Raw genomic sequence first — 16,263 nt, forward strand, 5'->3', positions numbered from 1 at the left:
TACAGCCCTCCTTTCCCTACCTGTTCCTTCATGCACTCACTCAATGTAGTTGGCCCTTATTAGCATTTGCAGGTTTAAATTCCAAATATTGTCAGGCAATTGGAACATTCGTTACATATAAATCTTTGCTAATTTTGTAGTACTCCAGTTTGGATTACATATGCTGGGAGGTGGGTTTCTAGGAAGTGGTCAGTAGCTGTTGAGGGAACCTAGTCAACCACCCAGCATCTGACTCTCAGTGTGATTTGTCCTCTGTGCTTGTGGTCATATGGGCAGTAATCTCATGGAGGGATGAAACACTCTGTTTACCCCTACAATGCCACCTAATTAATGCTGCACAAATATCTTCTCATTTAACCCCTACAAAATTCCCATGAGTGCTTACTATGAGTCCCATTTTTAGAGGTAAGGAATTTGACACTTAAGAGATGAAATTTTCCCACATTTACACAACTAGTAAGTGAAGATAGGAATCAAACACAGATTCTAACCTAACAGAATGAAATAGAGAATAGAGAACTCAAGTAGCACTGGTGATTCCAGAAGTTAGTGAAAAGGGATAGAGACTATAAAGACATTTTAAAAATGTGATTACTCGGCCGGGCGCAGTGGCTCAAGCTTGTAATCCCAGTACTTTGGGAGGCCGAGGCGGGTGGATCACGAGGTCAAGAGATCGAGATCATCCTGGTCAACATGGTGAAACCCCGTCTCTACTAAAAATACAAAAAATTAGCTGGGCATGGTGGCACGTGCCTGTAATCCCAGCTACTCGGGAGACTGAGGCAGGAGAATTGCCTGAACCCAGGAGGAGGAGGTTGCGGTGAGCCGAGATCATGCCATTGCACTCCAGCCTGGGTAACAAGAGCGAAACTCCGTCTCAAAAAAAAAAAAAAAAAAAAAATGTGATTACTCTTAGCTTTTAAAAGGTGTTGAAGCCGGGCACGGTGGCTCACGCCTGTGATCCCAACACTTTGGGAGGCCGAGGCGGGTGGATCACGAGATCAAGAGATCGAAACCATCCTGGTCAACATGGTGGAACTCCGTCTCTACTAAAAATACAAAAAATCAGCTGGGCGTGGTGGCGCGTGCCTGTAATCCCAGCTACTCAGGAGGCTGAGGCAGGAGAATTGCCTGAACCCAGGAGGCGGAGGTTGCGGTGAACCGAGATCGCGCCATTGCACTCCAGCCTGGGTAACAAGAGCGAAACTGTCTCAAAAAAAAAAAAAAAAAAAAAAAAGGTGTTGATTAAATGAAACAATGGGGAAAATGGTTAGATAAGAATTTGCAAATTCAGGGATTCTTGATGGTTTCATGACAAATTTTCTGGACACAGATCTTTAGGCACAGCCCTACATGTTAAAAACCTATTCTGTGGTGGCCTCCCATCACTAAATTTGAAAAGCAATCCAAGACTCCACATTTTTGGGCAGAGTGGATCCCATTTCTTCCTTTTGTGTTTCTGGGACACTATGGTTGCCTGGCTTTCCTCCCACCTCACTGGAGACTTTCTCAGTCCCCTTTGCTGTTTCTTCCTTGTCTCTCCGGCCTTTACATGTCACAGTACTTAGGGCCTCCCTTGGTTTACTTTCTATCTCTATAGTCTTCTCTGATGGTGTCTTATCCCAGTCTCCAGGCTTAAATTTCTCCTATGTGCTGACAATGTCCCTGACCTCCAAACAACAATACCCATGTAGATGATCTAGTAGACATCTCAAATGTAAAATGTCTCCAAAATTCTATCTTCTTCAAACCTCATTTTCAGCTTTGCACAGTTTAGTTGATGACAACTTTATCATTCTAGTTACTGAGAGAAAAATCCTGGAGTCATCCTTAACTCCTTTCTTTCTCTTATGCCTCATATCCAATCTATCAGGAAATTCTGTTAGCTCTAACTTCTGCAGAATACAGCCATTTTTCACCATTGCTACCCTGGCTCAAGCCAATCTCATGTCTGTCCTGGACTATACAAGAGCATCCTAATTCATTTTCTTTTTTAAACACTTGCCACAAACCCACAAACCCTGCTGTCTATTCTGAAAACAGCAGCCAAAATGGTCCTTTCAAACATATATCATGTCACTTCTTTGCTCAAAAACCTCTTAAGACCTCCATTGTCAAAAATCATCATATTTCAGCCGGGCGCAGTGGCTCAAGCCTGTAATCCCAGCACTTTGGGAGGCCGAGGCGGATGGATCACGAGGTCAAGAGATCGAGACCATCCTGGTAATATGGTGAAACCCCGTCTCTACTAAAAATACAAAAAATTAGCTGGGTATGGTGGTGCATGCCTGTAATCCCAGCTATTCAGGAGGCTGAGGCAGGAGAATTGCCTGAACCCAGGAGGCGGAGGTTGCGGTGAGCCGAGATCGCCCCATTGCACTCCAGCCTGGGTAACAAGAGTGAAACTCCGTCTCAAAAAAAAAAAAAAAAAAAAAAAAAATCACCGTATTTCCCAGAGTAGAAGCCAAAGACCTGACATCGACTTACGAGACACTACGTGATTTTTGCACTCCACCTCCTTGCCTACTGAGGTATTGTATACCCTCACTGAAGTGAGTAAGGTGCAAGAAAAGGTGAGAAATAAATTAAGAGCAGCATAACTGTCACAGGCTCTTTTGTGATACTGGTTTCTCAAATGGAAAGTTCATTCATAACGAAATCTTTTTTCAAATGTGACCTCTTTCCAAATTAATCAGAGAAAACAAACTGACCGACTGCCAATTTTACTGTCAAAAGTCAATAGAAAATCACCAGTCTGCTGTTTTAAATAGTAGGAGGAGTCAGTAATTGCCCGGGGACCTGAGAAACCAGCATTAGGTGGTCGTGACAACAGATATTGTCTGTCACCAAGACTACTGATAGAAAACTAAATTCATCAAGCTCTGAGTAAAAATTTCTAAGCTCCTTTCTCTTTTCTTCAAAAAAATCCAATTCTTTTTTATGGTGCTTTAGGGTTGGCCACAGGCAGAGTTAAGTTTTGTTTACATGGTAAATGTTTCCAAAAGAGCTGCAGATCAGCATTCCATAAATTCACTCATGTAAAATGCATGAGGAAAACCTACTCTTCACAGGACCCTCAGAGGGCATTTGGGGGACAAAGAGAGCTCCTGCTGTGTGCTAGGCTGTGCAGAGCCCTGGTTCTCCCATTTATAAGGGAGCCTTTTCACCTCTTCTGTAAAATGGGTTCATGGCATGTGTATACCTATGTAACAAAGCTGCACTATCTGCACATGTACCCCGGAACTTAAAGTATAATTTTAAAAAAGCTGGGGGGAGGTACGGATTGTGGAGGAGGTGGAGGTTGCAGTGAGCTAAGATTGCACCACTGTACTCCAGTCACAGCGGACAGAGCAAGACTTCATCTCAAAAGGAAAAAAAGAAATTCACCTGGATAAATAGCTAGAAATGAAATTGCTGAGTCAAGTATTCTGCAACATTTTAATGCTTATGATACTTATTGCATTGCCAAGATAATTCAGGAAAAAGATTTAGCAAGTTTTCTTCCCAGCTGTGGTATGAGATAGTGGTCATTTTCCACATTTTTGGCAGTGCCAGATGTTATTAATCTGGGGACTTTTATCATTTTTTCTCTTATTTAAAAAAATAATAAAGATTTGTTATAGAAACTTAGAATGTACAAATAAAATAAAAATCATTAATTATACCATTGAAAAAATACCATCACCTGGATCCCATCACTAGTGATTCTGATTTAATTGATACAAGGTGAGCCTTGGGCTTTGATTTTTTTTTTTTAATGCCCCAGATCACTGTATATTGTAAACAGGATTGAGAACCAGAGAAACTGGTCCAGCCCTTTCATTTTACAGAACATAGTGTTGAGGCCAAAAGAGGTTAGTGACTTGTCCAGATCAAACAGCCATGCTCCCTGCCACTGCATGTACCATGCTGATCCCACAGCAATCTGCCCCTCCTTCACCAGGATAACTCCTGGTCACGAGTCACAGTGTGGCTTACTGGTCCATGCCTCTGTGGGGCTCTTCTAACCTACCAGCCCATAGCCTCCCAGGCCAGGTGGCAGCCTTCCCTCTGTCCCCGTAGCGACTGCCCTTATTATCACACAAATTGATTTTTCAGGCTTTCTCTCCTCTAGACCATGGGTGCTTTGGGGGCAAGAAATAGCCATGTGGAGAGAAAATCATGAGAACTAGTTCCAAAGTTGAACAAAGGAGGACTCCAAATCACTTCCAGTTTCCTAATTCATATATAATTCATACTGTCAAATTCTTCTCTGCCTGTTACTAGTGTCTCTTGCTTTTTTGCTTGCATTTATTTAATAATGTTTATTGAACTTTTTTCTGATTATAAAAGTAATTCACACTAACATTCACAATTACACAAGTAAAATAAAATTCCCACAGAATTACCATGTGAGGGCCTGTTACTGATGTGATTTCTCAATTGATCAAGCATTTATTGAGTACCTATCACACGCCAGTTGGTGTCAGAACACTGTTCAAGCCACCCCTTAACCTCTGTGGCTTCACTCTCTATTTGTAACAAAAGTTCCATGTTTGAAACTTTGTCCTCACAACAACCCCATAGAGTAACTATTATTCCCTCATGAGCAAAAAGAGATTGCCTAGGTTTCTTAGCTTGTTGGGGCTGGTTCTGGGATTAGCACCTAGGTCAGGCTGATGCAAAGCCTGTGCCTTCGCTATTAAAGCCCTTAAATTTCCAGACTCTAAAGACTTAGTTCAAGAGGTCAGATTCTGAGCTCTGATAGTCACCATAAAAACACATGGTTAAAAAAGAGTGAGCAGTGGGGCATTATTCACATTAAAGTCTACACGGACAGCTGCCCTAGAAGCTGTGTAGTGCTATGGACTCAGGGATGAGGGTCTGCACTGAGCCAAGGACTGTTTCTTGGCTGAGCCGGGAACAGCTGTAGGTTATGGAGCAACATGGAGGATTAACTTGCCTCAGGTAGGCTGTCAAACCGTGCTGTGCACTGAGCCATGGAACTGAAATGGCACATACACACGGGCCTTCTGCAAAGTTCTCTGAAATGCCATAAGAGAAATAAAAAGAACAAAAGGGAGAGAGATGAAGGGTAAGCTCTGCAAAGCACCTCAAGGCCATTTACCTATCTCTTGGAAAAGCACTTTCTTTGAGAGGAATCTCTAGCTGCAGGATGAGAATGACTCTGCCGGTGGTGGGCGGGGCATTGCTCCTTGGGACGGCCAGCCTGCAGCAATGGCTTCAAGGCCAAGTTGAGGACTGCTGGAGAAACATCCACGCTAGCTCCTGGACATCCTGGGGGAAGCGAACAAAGCCAAAACTGCTTTCTTCCCAGAGATGGGGTGCGGTGACCATATCCCCATAGAATTTTGGAGCAAGGAACAAAGGGCTTTTCTCATAACCCAGAAAAATAATCAGGAGAGAATTGTGAGGGTATAGAATGAGAGAAATAAACTTATAGGAGAGGCAGGATGCTGTTATAATCAGTATTGTCACCTTAACAACCCCTGGCATTTCTGTGGCGTTTGCAAAGCATTTTTATATGCAGTTGGTCTTTCCAACCTCTCCGTGAGATTGTTACTACTGCCACTTTACTGATGAAGAAACGGAGAGTCAGCAGAACCAGCGACATGACCCATACCTATCAAGTGTAGCAGCCAGGGCTCCTGATAACACATCTAAGCTCCCTTTGCAGGGGAAAGCTTCAAAACTCACAGTAGGAAGATGTCCTAAGGCAGTCTTGGAAAGAATGGGTGGGAAGAAGCCCTGGGAAAGGACTGGTGACTCTCAGCTCGCTGGTCCATTTTTAATCTTGCAGGGAATGGCCTCTTGAGCTTTCAAGATCTGACTGCCGCCTGTCCTCCAGAGTCATTACAGTCTGTTATCTTTTATTTCTGGCACTGTGGACTCCTCCAAGCTTAGCCATTATGAGCTGCTACTACTCTGCTTGCCTGGAGGATATTCCTTCCAGGTCTTTCCCCTGGCTATTTCCTTTTCAGCAGTTGCCTCCTCCACGACTCCCATAATCTGGGTACCCCTTCTCTAAGTTCCCATAGATTCCTTTTGCATACTTGCCTCAAAGCAATCATCATCTGGCTCTGTGCTTAGCTGTCTTAGTAATCTTGTCAGTACCACCTCCAACATAGATTTACAATTAAATCACTCCACTTCTACTAGTAAAACCCTGGGTTGAGCCATCATCATCTCTCATCTGACGACAGCCTCACCTCAGCTCCTGCCCCACTTAGTCTGTCCTCCACATGGCTGTCAGAAAGAGCTCTCGGGGTCTAAACGAGAGCATATCAGTCTGCTACTTCAAACCCTCCATTGCAGGCTGGAAAACTACAATTGGCTTACTGAATCTGGCCCGCCACATGTTTTCATAAATAAAGTTCTACTGCAACACAGCTGTGCCCATTTGTTTACGTATGGTCTGTGTCTGCTTTTGACTATAATGGCAAATTGAGTGATTGCCACAGAGATCATTTGACCTGCAGATCACAAAATATACCTACCTGGCCCTTTACAGAAAAAGTTGCTGACCCTTAGTCTATTGGTTTCCCATCTGTTTTAGTGATCCACTGTTACGTAATAAACACAAATGATCTCCCTTTTTACTTCTTCCTACCTCTGCCTCTCAATCTTGATTGATTCTGAGGCTGTCCTAAGGATGTGGGTGCTATAGACTGAATGTTTATGTCTCTTCAAAATGTATATGTTGAAATTCTAACCCCTCCTAGTGATGGTATTAGGGGGAAGAGCTTTTAAGAGGTGATTCTCCATGGATGGGATAAGTACCAAGAGGCCTCAGAGAGCATCCTTTCCCTCTACCGTGTTGGGACACAGCCAGAAGACAGCGTTCTATGAACCAGGAAGCAGGCCCTCTGCAGACACTGTATCAGCCAATGCCTTGATCTTTGACTTCCTGCCCCCAGAACTGAAAAAAACAAAGTTATGTTGTTTACAAAACACCCAGTCTACGGTATTCTGTTATAGCATCTAACTGATGGATCTAACTGAGAGCCTGACTATGGTGTTGAATGGTCCACAGGTCAGAGCGGTGGATCTAACTGAGAGCCTGACTATGGTGTTGAATGGTCCACAGGGTTTTGATGGTACTCTGTGGTTGGTGTCTCCACACGTTTCAGATACCTCTGTTAGTCCCGAGACCTTCCCAGGTGTTTGGATTTGTCCCAAGATGAGCTTGGCATGTACTGTGGGGGCCCTTAAGGCATATAAGGGGAGAGTTCCAAGGCCTAACAGTGAGTAGCTCTGCCCAACCAATGTTTGTTGAGTGAATAAATGAACATGAGGGTCAATCCCAGCCTCACTCTGGTCAGAGATTCTCTATCCTGACCTGTGGTGTGAGATCTCAGCCTTTTGGCTGCTCCCACTCTTGCTTGGCCCTTCGTTTTCTGCCCTTGCCACATGTACCTGTCTGTCTCCTCTCTGTGCTGCCCCTTGGACTGAGGAACAGTGAACTCTGCTGCTAGAAATCTTGGAAAAGGACACCATACACACATGTACATTGTAGAAGAAGAGAAGAAAATAGGTCAGCATATCACTGCAGGCTCTTGCTCCAAAAGATGAACAGTTTCTTTCTCCTTCAAAAAATCTACTCAGTAAGGCATAAAGCAGAAGAAACCTGGCAATTCTATTTGAAATAAAATCCTCTTCCCAAATTACCATATTTCAAATTGGAACCACATCTTCCCTCCGGCCTCTGCCCCCTTGCTCTCTCTTCTGTGCAAAGCTGCAGTGGGGAAATGTGGATTCCACTGATTAAAAGGAGACTGTGATGGGCCTGCCACCAGTGAGTTCTGAAGAGACACATCCAATTAAAACAGACCACATTTTCAAAGACCCCAGTCAGCATTTCCTCTCTTCCACACCTTCTCCAACATGTCAGCGTTACCTGTGGCAGTTCTTTTTTTCCCCTCCCCAATATGTAATTTAGGTCAGTAACTGCATAATCCACAAAAACAACCCTGGATGCCTCCTTGCCCTGCTCCCATCATGGGAGTTGTATGTTTGGAAATACATAACTGGCCCAATCATTTCTCCCAGCAGACTTCAGGGTTTTGGGAGGGAACTTAAGCCCGGCAACGCTGGGAGGCTGATGGCACCTGTAATGAGACAGAGAAGGAAACTGATGGTGTGATTCAAGAATGAAATTAAGCTCAGCTCCCACCCAGGGGGCCAGCTGAGCTGTCTCATTGTAACATTAAACTCTATGCCCTACCTTGCAAATCAACTGTGTGACCTAGGAGAGCCACTGACCCACTCAGGGCCCAGGTTTTTATCCATGAGATGAGGTTAACTGGCTGAACCCCTACGTCTCCCCTTCCGCTGTAGTGCCAATGCTTCTCTGCTTCCACAGAGCCTTTTGGAGGCAAATGCTCTTTCTCAGGAGTGATGGGGGTGCAGGTCACCCCACTAATCAGCTGAGTATAAATCTGTGTCCACTTGTTTCTGGAAATGCCTTTGTGAGACCTGGGCAACCCCATTTTCCAGACAGAGAAATGCCACTTAGACTAGCAGAGGGAACTGGCTTCCTCCCTAAGCATTATGCTTGCCATAGAGACAAGACTGTTCTCTCAAATGGGAAAGTAAATTCTGTGCTAGGAAAAGTGAGAGACAGAGTAGGCAGGTTGGAGCCAGCCCAGGGGAAGAGGACCTAGAAAATGTCTCCTCATATTCTTCCTCCCTCAAGCAGGCCTCTCCTGCACAGAATTCCTGGCATTTATCACAGAAAAGCTTTTCACTGTACATTTTTTCCACAGTGAAAAATAAGACAGATAGACCTAGGAACAGCCACCCTAGTTTTGTCTAAAAGACCATTTGACCACAACTGCAGCCCAAAGAGGGCACACAGGGACACACTGGGTTAGGCTACAGCCATTCATCCCTCTGTGGAGTCACACTTAGCTACAGTGACACAGAGCTGGAAGGGATCTTAGGTGTAATCTAGTCCAACCTCCTAAATCCCCAGTTGAGAAAATGGGCCCAGACAGGAGTGCTAACTTGCCCTGTTCATACAAGTTACTGGGAAGAGAGTGGACGAGGTATTTCTGACTGGCAACTAAGGTACTACCCATCATCTTACAGCCTTCATCCTATCCTTGTTTTCTTCTTTGATGTTCGAGAATAAATGCAATTCGACAGGTATTTATGGAGCACCTGCTTTGCTCGAGGCACGATTTGGGCATTGGGGATGGAGAAATGAATGACCCAGACTATGGCCTCAAGAAATATACTGTATCCTAGGGGAGATATTTATGTAGAGAAAGAAGTCTAAGTGAGCATAACAAACCTAGGCCAGGCCCATCACCTGAGCTCCTGAGCAACAGCCCCTTCCTCAGTAGTTGTACTGAGTGCACTGAATTATGAGTGATTCCACTCAACCCTGAGATCCTGGAAGGCAAGGGCTGGCTTATTAATCTGTACATCCACAATGCCCACAGCAGTGTTTAATATATGGATGGTGCTTAGTCAATATTTTCAAATAAATGAGTAAATGTTTCACTTAAAACATAGTAACTAGGGAAGTTATTTAACATTCCTATGACTCAGTTTCTTTGTCTATAAAGTAAAAATAGTATTTTATTTTCCAACTCTGGTGAACTAGCTTGGATTAGAATAACTATGTTGCTGAGGACTATAAAAGTATTGTATATACATATACAATATGCACATATATATATAATATACATGCCTTTAAAATACTGTATGCATATTATTTGTATGTATATATGTTTTAAATTAAATATACATACCTTTAAAATAATATATACATATATATTGTTTTTTAAGTGTATTGGCAGGAAGGCAGTGATGACCTGAATTTTCGAAATCCCAAAGAGAGAGAAAATGTTACCCCAACATTTGGAGCCAGTTTTCCCCTTGATATAGTTTGGCTCTGTCCCCACTCAAATCTCATGTTGAATTGTAATCTCAAAGTTGAGGAGGAGAACTGGTGGGAGGTGATTGGATCATGGGTGGGGATTTTCCCCTTGCTAAGCTTGTGATTATGAGTGAGTTCTGATGAGATCTGGTTACAGAGTAGCACTTCCCACTTCACCCTCTCTCCTGCTCTGCCATGTGAAGGCATACTTGCTTCCCTTCACCTTCCAACGTGATTGTAAGTTTCCTGAGGTCTCTCTAGAAGCAGAAGCCCATACGGCCCATAGAACCATGAAGCAGTTAAACGTCTTTTTCTTTTTAAATAAATTACCCTGTCTCAGGTAGTTCTTTATAGCAATGCAAGAACAGACTGATACACCCCTCAAGGTATTTTCTGACTTCTAAAAGGCAGCCAAGAGACTGAGAAGCTGGGCAGCAAATGGTGGCTAAGGAGCTGAGAAGCTGAGCAGAGCTTTTAGTAGCACTTGTTTTTTGGAAGTTAAAAATTGGGATTAAGAGCCCACCAAGGTGGAGAGACACTGGTAAACACATGAAAGGTCAACACTCTAGGAGCAATGATGAATTGGAAACAGGCTGGATATCACAAAAACTAAAGCACAGATTCAAATCAGTTCAATTCCGGAGTTGATTAACCTAATTTGTCTCAATCTGAACTGCCTTCAGAAGCAGAAGCAAATCCTCTCTAGCGAAATGTAATGTCATCCAGAGCCTTGAAACGTCCCCACCATTTTCATGCAAAATTACTGGCATTCAACCCCAAATCATCAGGCATGCTAGGAACCCAGAAGAAAGGATCAAAGCAAGAGAAAAATAGACAAGAGAAATAGACTAATAGAGGAGCCAGTTATCCTAATAGTTCTAATATCGCAACTATTAGACATAAATGTTAATATACAAAACAGGTATAACAATGGTACCTAGTGATAGCAGCAGCAGCACATCTGGAGTTGTTGCTATGAAGACACTGGCTGCAGCAGGGGAGGCAAAGCAGGGGCTGCATCCTCTGGGAGCCAGGAACAGGTAGGAGCCCTGCCCCCTTCTGAGTTGACAGGGCAAGAGCCCTGCCTTGCTGGGCACAGCTTCAGCCACCCAGCCATGGCTGCCGGCCTGGGTATCCTTATGCTCTCAGGGGCCTGGGAACCCCCTCAACCCCCACAGGTTTGGAAGTGCTTACTCCTGCTGCCTGGTCTCTCCTTGCTCCCAGTGGCTGCTCCGATTTTAGAGCAAAGTTGTGGCTGAGCCCAGGTGCTATCGTGACTCAGCTAAGTGTGCACATGCTCAGGGCAGCACTAACATTCCAGCCCCCTGCTGCCTTGGTCTCCTTGCCATTGGCTGCCTTGGGCACAAATAAGCATGGAAGGGAGGCCAAAGTGGGGCTGAGGGTGGCTCAGAGGAGGCCTGCAGGAACCCCTCAGCACAAACAGCCTGAGTGCTGTGGATAAAATGTTTACGGCAGCAAGAGGCAGACAGGCTCCCAGGCAGAAAGGGGCAGGTCCCCGGTGATGCCCCACCTTCAAGCCAGGGATGACCTGAAGCATGGGGGCTTGGCTGCCCATTCCAGGTGGACTTTGTGGCTGGGAGTGAGAAATTATGATGCGTTTTCCAGGCCCACTCATGGCTACCCATGGACCAATTATCATGCACGTCCTCCCTTCTGATGCCCACAGAAACCCGAGCCCCAGCCCCAGCCAGACTTACAGAGATGGAATGACCTGCCTGCAGATAGGAGCTAACACCGTAGGTCTCTTCTTGGCTGAGAGTCGAACACTAGTCAGGACGACCTGCCTCCAGAAAGGAGCTACCCACTGCGTGTCTCCTGAGTGTTGTTCTGTTACTCAATGAAGCTTCTTTCTGCCTTGTTCACCCTCCAGTTTTATGTATACCTCATTTGTCCTGGATGTGGGACAAAAACTCAGGACCTGTTGAATGGCAAGACTGAGGAGCTGTAACACAAACAGGGCTGAAACATTCCCCTTGCTCACCATGTTTTAGGCAGTGAAAAGGAGAAAGGAACTGCAGACCTTTGCAGAGCTCAGACCTGGGGGCTCCTTGAGCCAGGGCTATGACACCCTCCTTGGGGCTTTGCAGTCCCTGGTTTCTCCAAGCTTCCAGGTACCACCATGTTCCCCTCATCCAGACATGGGTGTCCACAGTGGGAGCTGCATGTGGTACATCTGGTTCAGCCAGAGCCTCACATGGAGCCAGCACCTGTGTCAACACCTGCCGCTGCCTGCCCTGTCGCAGCAGTCCTCATGCCTGGCTGTGCACAGTGGCCAGACCCCACACTCACTTGCCACATATCCCTTGCCACTCTGCACCTGGCTCACCCTTGGCAGGTGTGGGATCTGGGCTGATAGTATGAGCCAAGCACAGCCTGCCAGGCTGAGTGGGTGGAACAAACCCAGTGGGTCCAAGCAATACTGAGGCAGAAGGTGCCACCGGCCACAGAGGTTTCCAGCTGGCAAAGCAACACCCCAAGGATCTCATGATGGTACTAAATATGTTGATACATGTTTAATGTTAAGAATGACTCCTGGTGCATAGTAAATTGATGTAAGCGCTTGTTAAATATAAAAAGTTATTTTGGAGTCATGTTGTGTTGGTGGAAAATATCAGTCTCCTATTCAGTGGACATTTACTGGGTTAGCTAGGAACTATGAATAAAAATAAAGGGAGGGTCCTGACTTCAAGATGCTCACAGTGGAATGAAGATAGAAATTTCTCAGAAAGGGAAGATCTTAAAGGGTTGTTATAAAGAACAGAGGGAGAGTAGTAATCAGAGGAGAAATATATATGGAAAATGGATACAGGTAAACAGAATAGATGGGTAAATAATATGGCATACACTGTGGCCAGGGATATGGCCAGCTGGAGTCTGATGTCTCATCAGAGCCTATGGGCACTGGTTGGGATCTTCTCCCATTCCTGGGGCAGCTAGGACAGTACCCAATTTTATATGGTAGAAAACAGAGGCCCAGAGAGGTTAAGGGATTTTCCCTGGGCCAAAGGAGAGTTAGCATTGAGGGCAGGACAGCCTCTTGACTGACAGTGCCCTTTCTCTTTCTTCATTATAGTACTATCTCAGAATATGGGGCCCCAGGCCAAGGTGAAGGGCACACATATATAGCAAGAATCTCTCCAGTAGTTTTCTTTAATCCTCCTTGGCAGCATGAGCCTATGTTGCCTTTTCCAAGACTCAGCTTGGAAAAGGCTGAAGATTCTGATTACTTCCCAGCTAAGGGTCTGCAGCTGTGAGCAATTCTGCTTGAGCCCTTTTCCAGGCAGGAGCCCCTCCAGGATGTTGTTGGGCAGCATAGCTTCATTCCGAGATGCCAGGTGTTAGAGCCATTGACCATCCACGGCTCGCTCAAGTTTTGTCAAATGTACTTACTGTCATAGGGCCACAGGAATCGCAGGCTCAGGCCCCTTGAGGTTTCCCTGCTAGCTTGCTGCTTGGAGAAATAGCCAGATCACAACTGAAGATTCATGGTTCCTTAAGTTGGAAGGCTCTCATCTCTCCCAGCCTTTGTGATCTTCCCTGTAGTTGTCTTCATTTGCTTTTGGCTTCTTCACCTGGAAAAAAAAAAAAAAAGGCTGTGCCCGGGAAGCTGGACTCCAAGGGAATAGATACGAGAGCTGAGAACAGCTTCATAGCCCCAGCTGCTAGGATAAGAGCAGCATACCAAGAATGGCATTTGTGGAAAGGTAGGCCTATTTTGAGTAGATGCCTGCTATGGCTATGAGTGCATGAAACATCTCCTTGCATGGGACCAGTGTCAAGCCCAGGCTAAGCTGGAGGAAACTCTCCTGGGAGGGCAGGTGGCAGCAACTCCAGAGTGGGGGCTGGAAAGGAAAAGTCATCCTGCCTCTATTTAAGACATGACAGCAATATGAGATGGAGGAACATGAGAAATACCATGGGAGGTCACATCCATGACACACTTACGTTCTATACGTTGACATTTGTTGCTGGGGACATGCTGGCTATAAAGTCATTACTCAAGTCAGCCTCATTTTCTTCTTGCAGGTCTCTTCTCTGTTGAGAATGATTGATGAATGAGTAAAGGGCTGGGAGAGCACTCCTGGCTTCAAATCCCAGCCTCCCTGCTCAGCAGTGGGGTGATAGGAACCTTAACCTTTCTGAGTTTCAATATCCCAACCTGTGAAGTGAGGATTATGATACCTGCCCTGGCAATGTCAGAGGATTTTTTTTTTTTTGGAGTGGTAAAAGAGCTTGACCTTAGGCAAAAAGCAAGTGGTTAACCATAAAGCAGTGATGTAGTCTCCAGACCTGTTGCCTGTCCATAAACAATGTTTCCAACTCATAGAACAGCCTGAGCCAAAATGTAAATCAATGGTCATAAACACACTTTAGTTCAGGGGACAGTGTTTTAATAGTAAGACTTTCTCATTTAAGGATGTAACGCTAGGGAAAATTCCTCATCTCATTGTGGATCTGCATTTTGAATAGCACTGCTGTAAACACAATACTCATGGACATCTCTTGCCTTAAATTCCCATATCCCAAGTCCCCTACTCCCCTCTAACCCTTCCAGCCTATCCACCTGTTGAATGCTTACTCATTTTTCAAGATATAGCTCAAATATCTCCCAAGTAAGATCCCTGAAGCAAAACCAATTCCATCCCCCTTGGGCCTCCACTGTGTGGCAATTATGAATGCAGTATCTGTCCCCCAATTAGGCTGTAATGTTCTTGAGGTCATTCACCCATGTGTTCAGAGACTGGCATAGAGGAGCTGCTCAGTATGTACTTGTCTAGTGAATGAAAGTTAGATGAAGTGTTGCTTCGCCTCTGCCTATTTCTCAGGTGGGTGCCATTAAATCTGTTGGAGCCTGAATAGCTGCCAGGTGTGGTGATTGAGATGCAATCCTGCCTGGAGGCTGAGAAAGGAGCCAATAACCCTTTGAAATTTAAAGACTCCATGGAATTTGATTCACTCACTACACAATTATTAGTTACAACCATGTGGCAGGCTTGGCGTAAGGCACTGGGGATACAACTATGAACTAAATACAATATCTGCTCTTCAGGACATGCAATACCCAGCCTACCTGTGTAGGCATATGCTTATAGAAGGTGGAGTAAGGCCTGTCTCTGATACCTGGAAATCCAGCATCATGTGTCCACCCCTCGATGGTGGGTTAGGCAAACTCTTTGTAAGTGAGGCATTAATAATATGAAGTGAGTCAGTCTTGCTTTCTGAAAAATCCCTCAGAGCCTCATTTGCAGATGAGGAAAAGGATTGCTATTTAGATGACAGGAGAGAGAGGTTAGGATCAAGGAAGGGCAACCAAAAGTCAGGGGTCCAGCAAGGGAGGGCTCAGCCTAGTTCTCAGTCCACAGTACCCTTTCCCTGATCTTCCTGGCTACCCCTTGTCCTGTCTCTAGATGCAGCTCCTGTACTTGGTCCCTCCTTCCTTTGGGCCACCTCTCACTGTTTAGTTTATATAATTCTGGCACTTACCCAGCTCTTTTATAACTATTGGTTTTTATGCCTACTTTTCCTCCAGGAAGCACAGACCATATTTCCTTCCTTTTATCTTTTGCCCCCAATTTGTATTTCCTGAATCAATGAATAATTATCTCCATTTATACAAATGAAGACCTAAGCTCAGAAATACTGCCGCCTCCCAACATCACAGGCTGGGTCAAGATGTGAGCTGGATCTTCTGACTCCAGTAGGGGGCTCTTTCCAGGAGGCCCAGCCACACCTGCAGGATGGCCCCAGGACCATTGCTGGAACACTACTACTCTAGATCAACTTTCCTATCCTGAGAAGTAGAAACTGAGGCCTAAAAGGGGACAGCAGCTTATGATCTGAAAGTTTGAAAATAATGGCAAAGTGAGGGCCTGAAATAAGTTTTCTAGTCTCTTAAGTCAGCAAATCTGGAAGTCATTCTTGACATTTCCTTCACAAGTCATCTCCTATTCAAATTGTTACAGAACACAGCTAGGGTCCACTTGTTCAGTGCAGTAAGGCTAAACATCCACACAGAGGTTTGCAGCAGGAGAAAGGAGGGCATTTATTTTCAGGGCACCGAGCAAGGAGAACTGGGCAGCTCATGCTTAAGACTCAACTTCCCTGATAGCTTGCAAGTAAAGGCTTTTAAAGGTGGGGAGAAAGAGATTACAGGCAGTCATATATCAATACACGGAGGCTATCCATTGGTTTAACCTAAAAAGGTGGAACATCTCAAAGCAGGGGCTTACAGGTCATAGGTAGATTCAAAGATTTTCTCATTTGCAATTGGCTCAGGACACAAAGCTTGGTCTAAAAATATGAGGTCAGAAAAGAATGTTAATTCTGGCTCATGAGCTTAGCCTTACCTCCAGGCC

General features: G+C 45.0%; 1 protein-coding gene across 1 annotated transcript in view; it reads right to left on the minus strand.

Moving 5' to 3' along the window:
* Positions 1-16,263, minus strand: part of LOC104650443 (apolipophorins-like) — a 183,447-nt gene that overhangs the window by 97,742 nt on the left and 69,442 nt on the right. The window contains exon 3 of the mRNA XM_074400437.1: positions 13,298-13,479. The gene's annotated coding sequence lies outside the window, so the exon portion shown is untranslated. The remainder of the gene's footprint in view (positions 1-13,297; positions 13,480-16,263) is intronic.

The sequence above is a fragment of the Saimiri boliviensis genome, chromosome 6 (assembly GCF_048565385.1).
Source record: "Saimiri boliviensis isolate mSaiBol1 chromosome 6, mSaiBol1.pri, whole genome shotgun sequence".
Lineage (NCBI taxonomy): Eukaryota > Metazoa > Chordata > Mammalia > Primates > Cebidae > Saimiri > Saimiri boliviensis.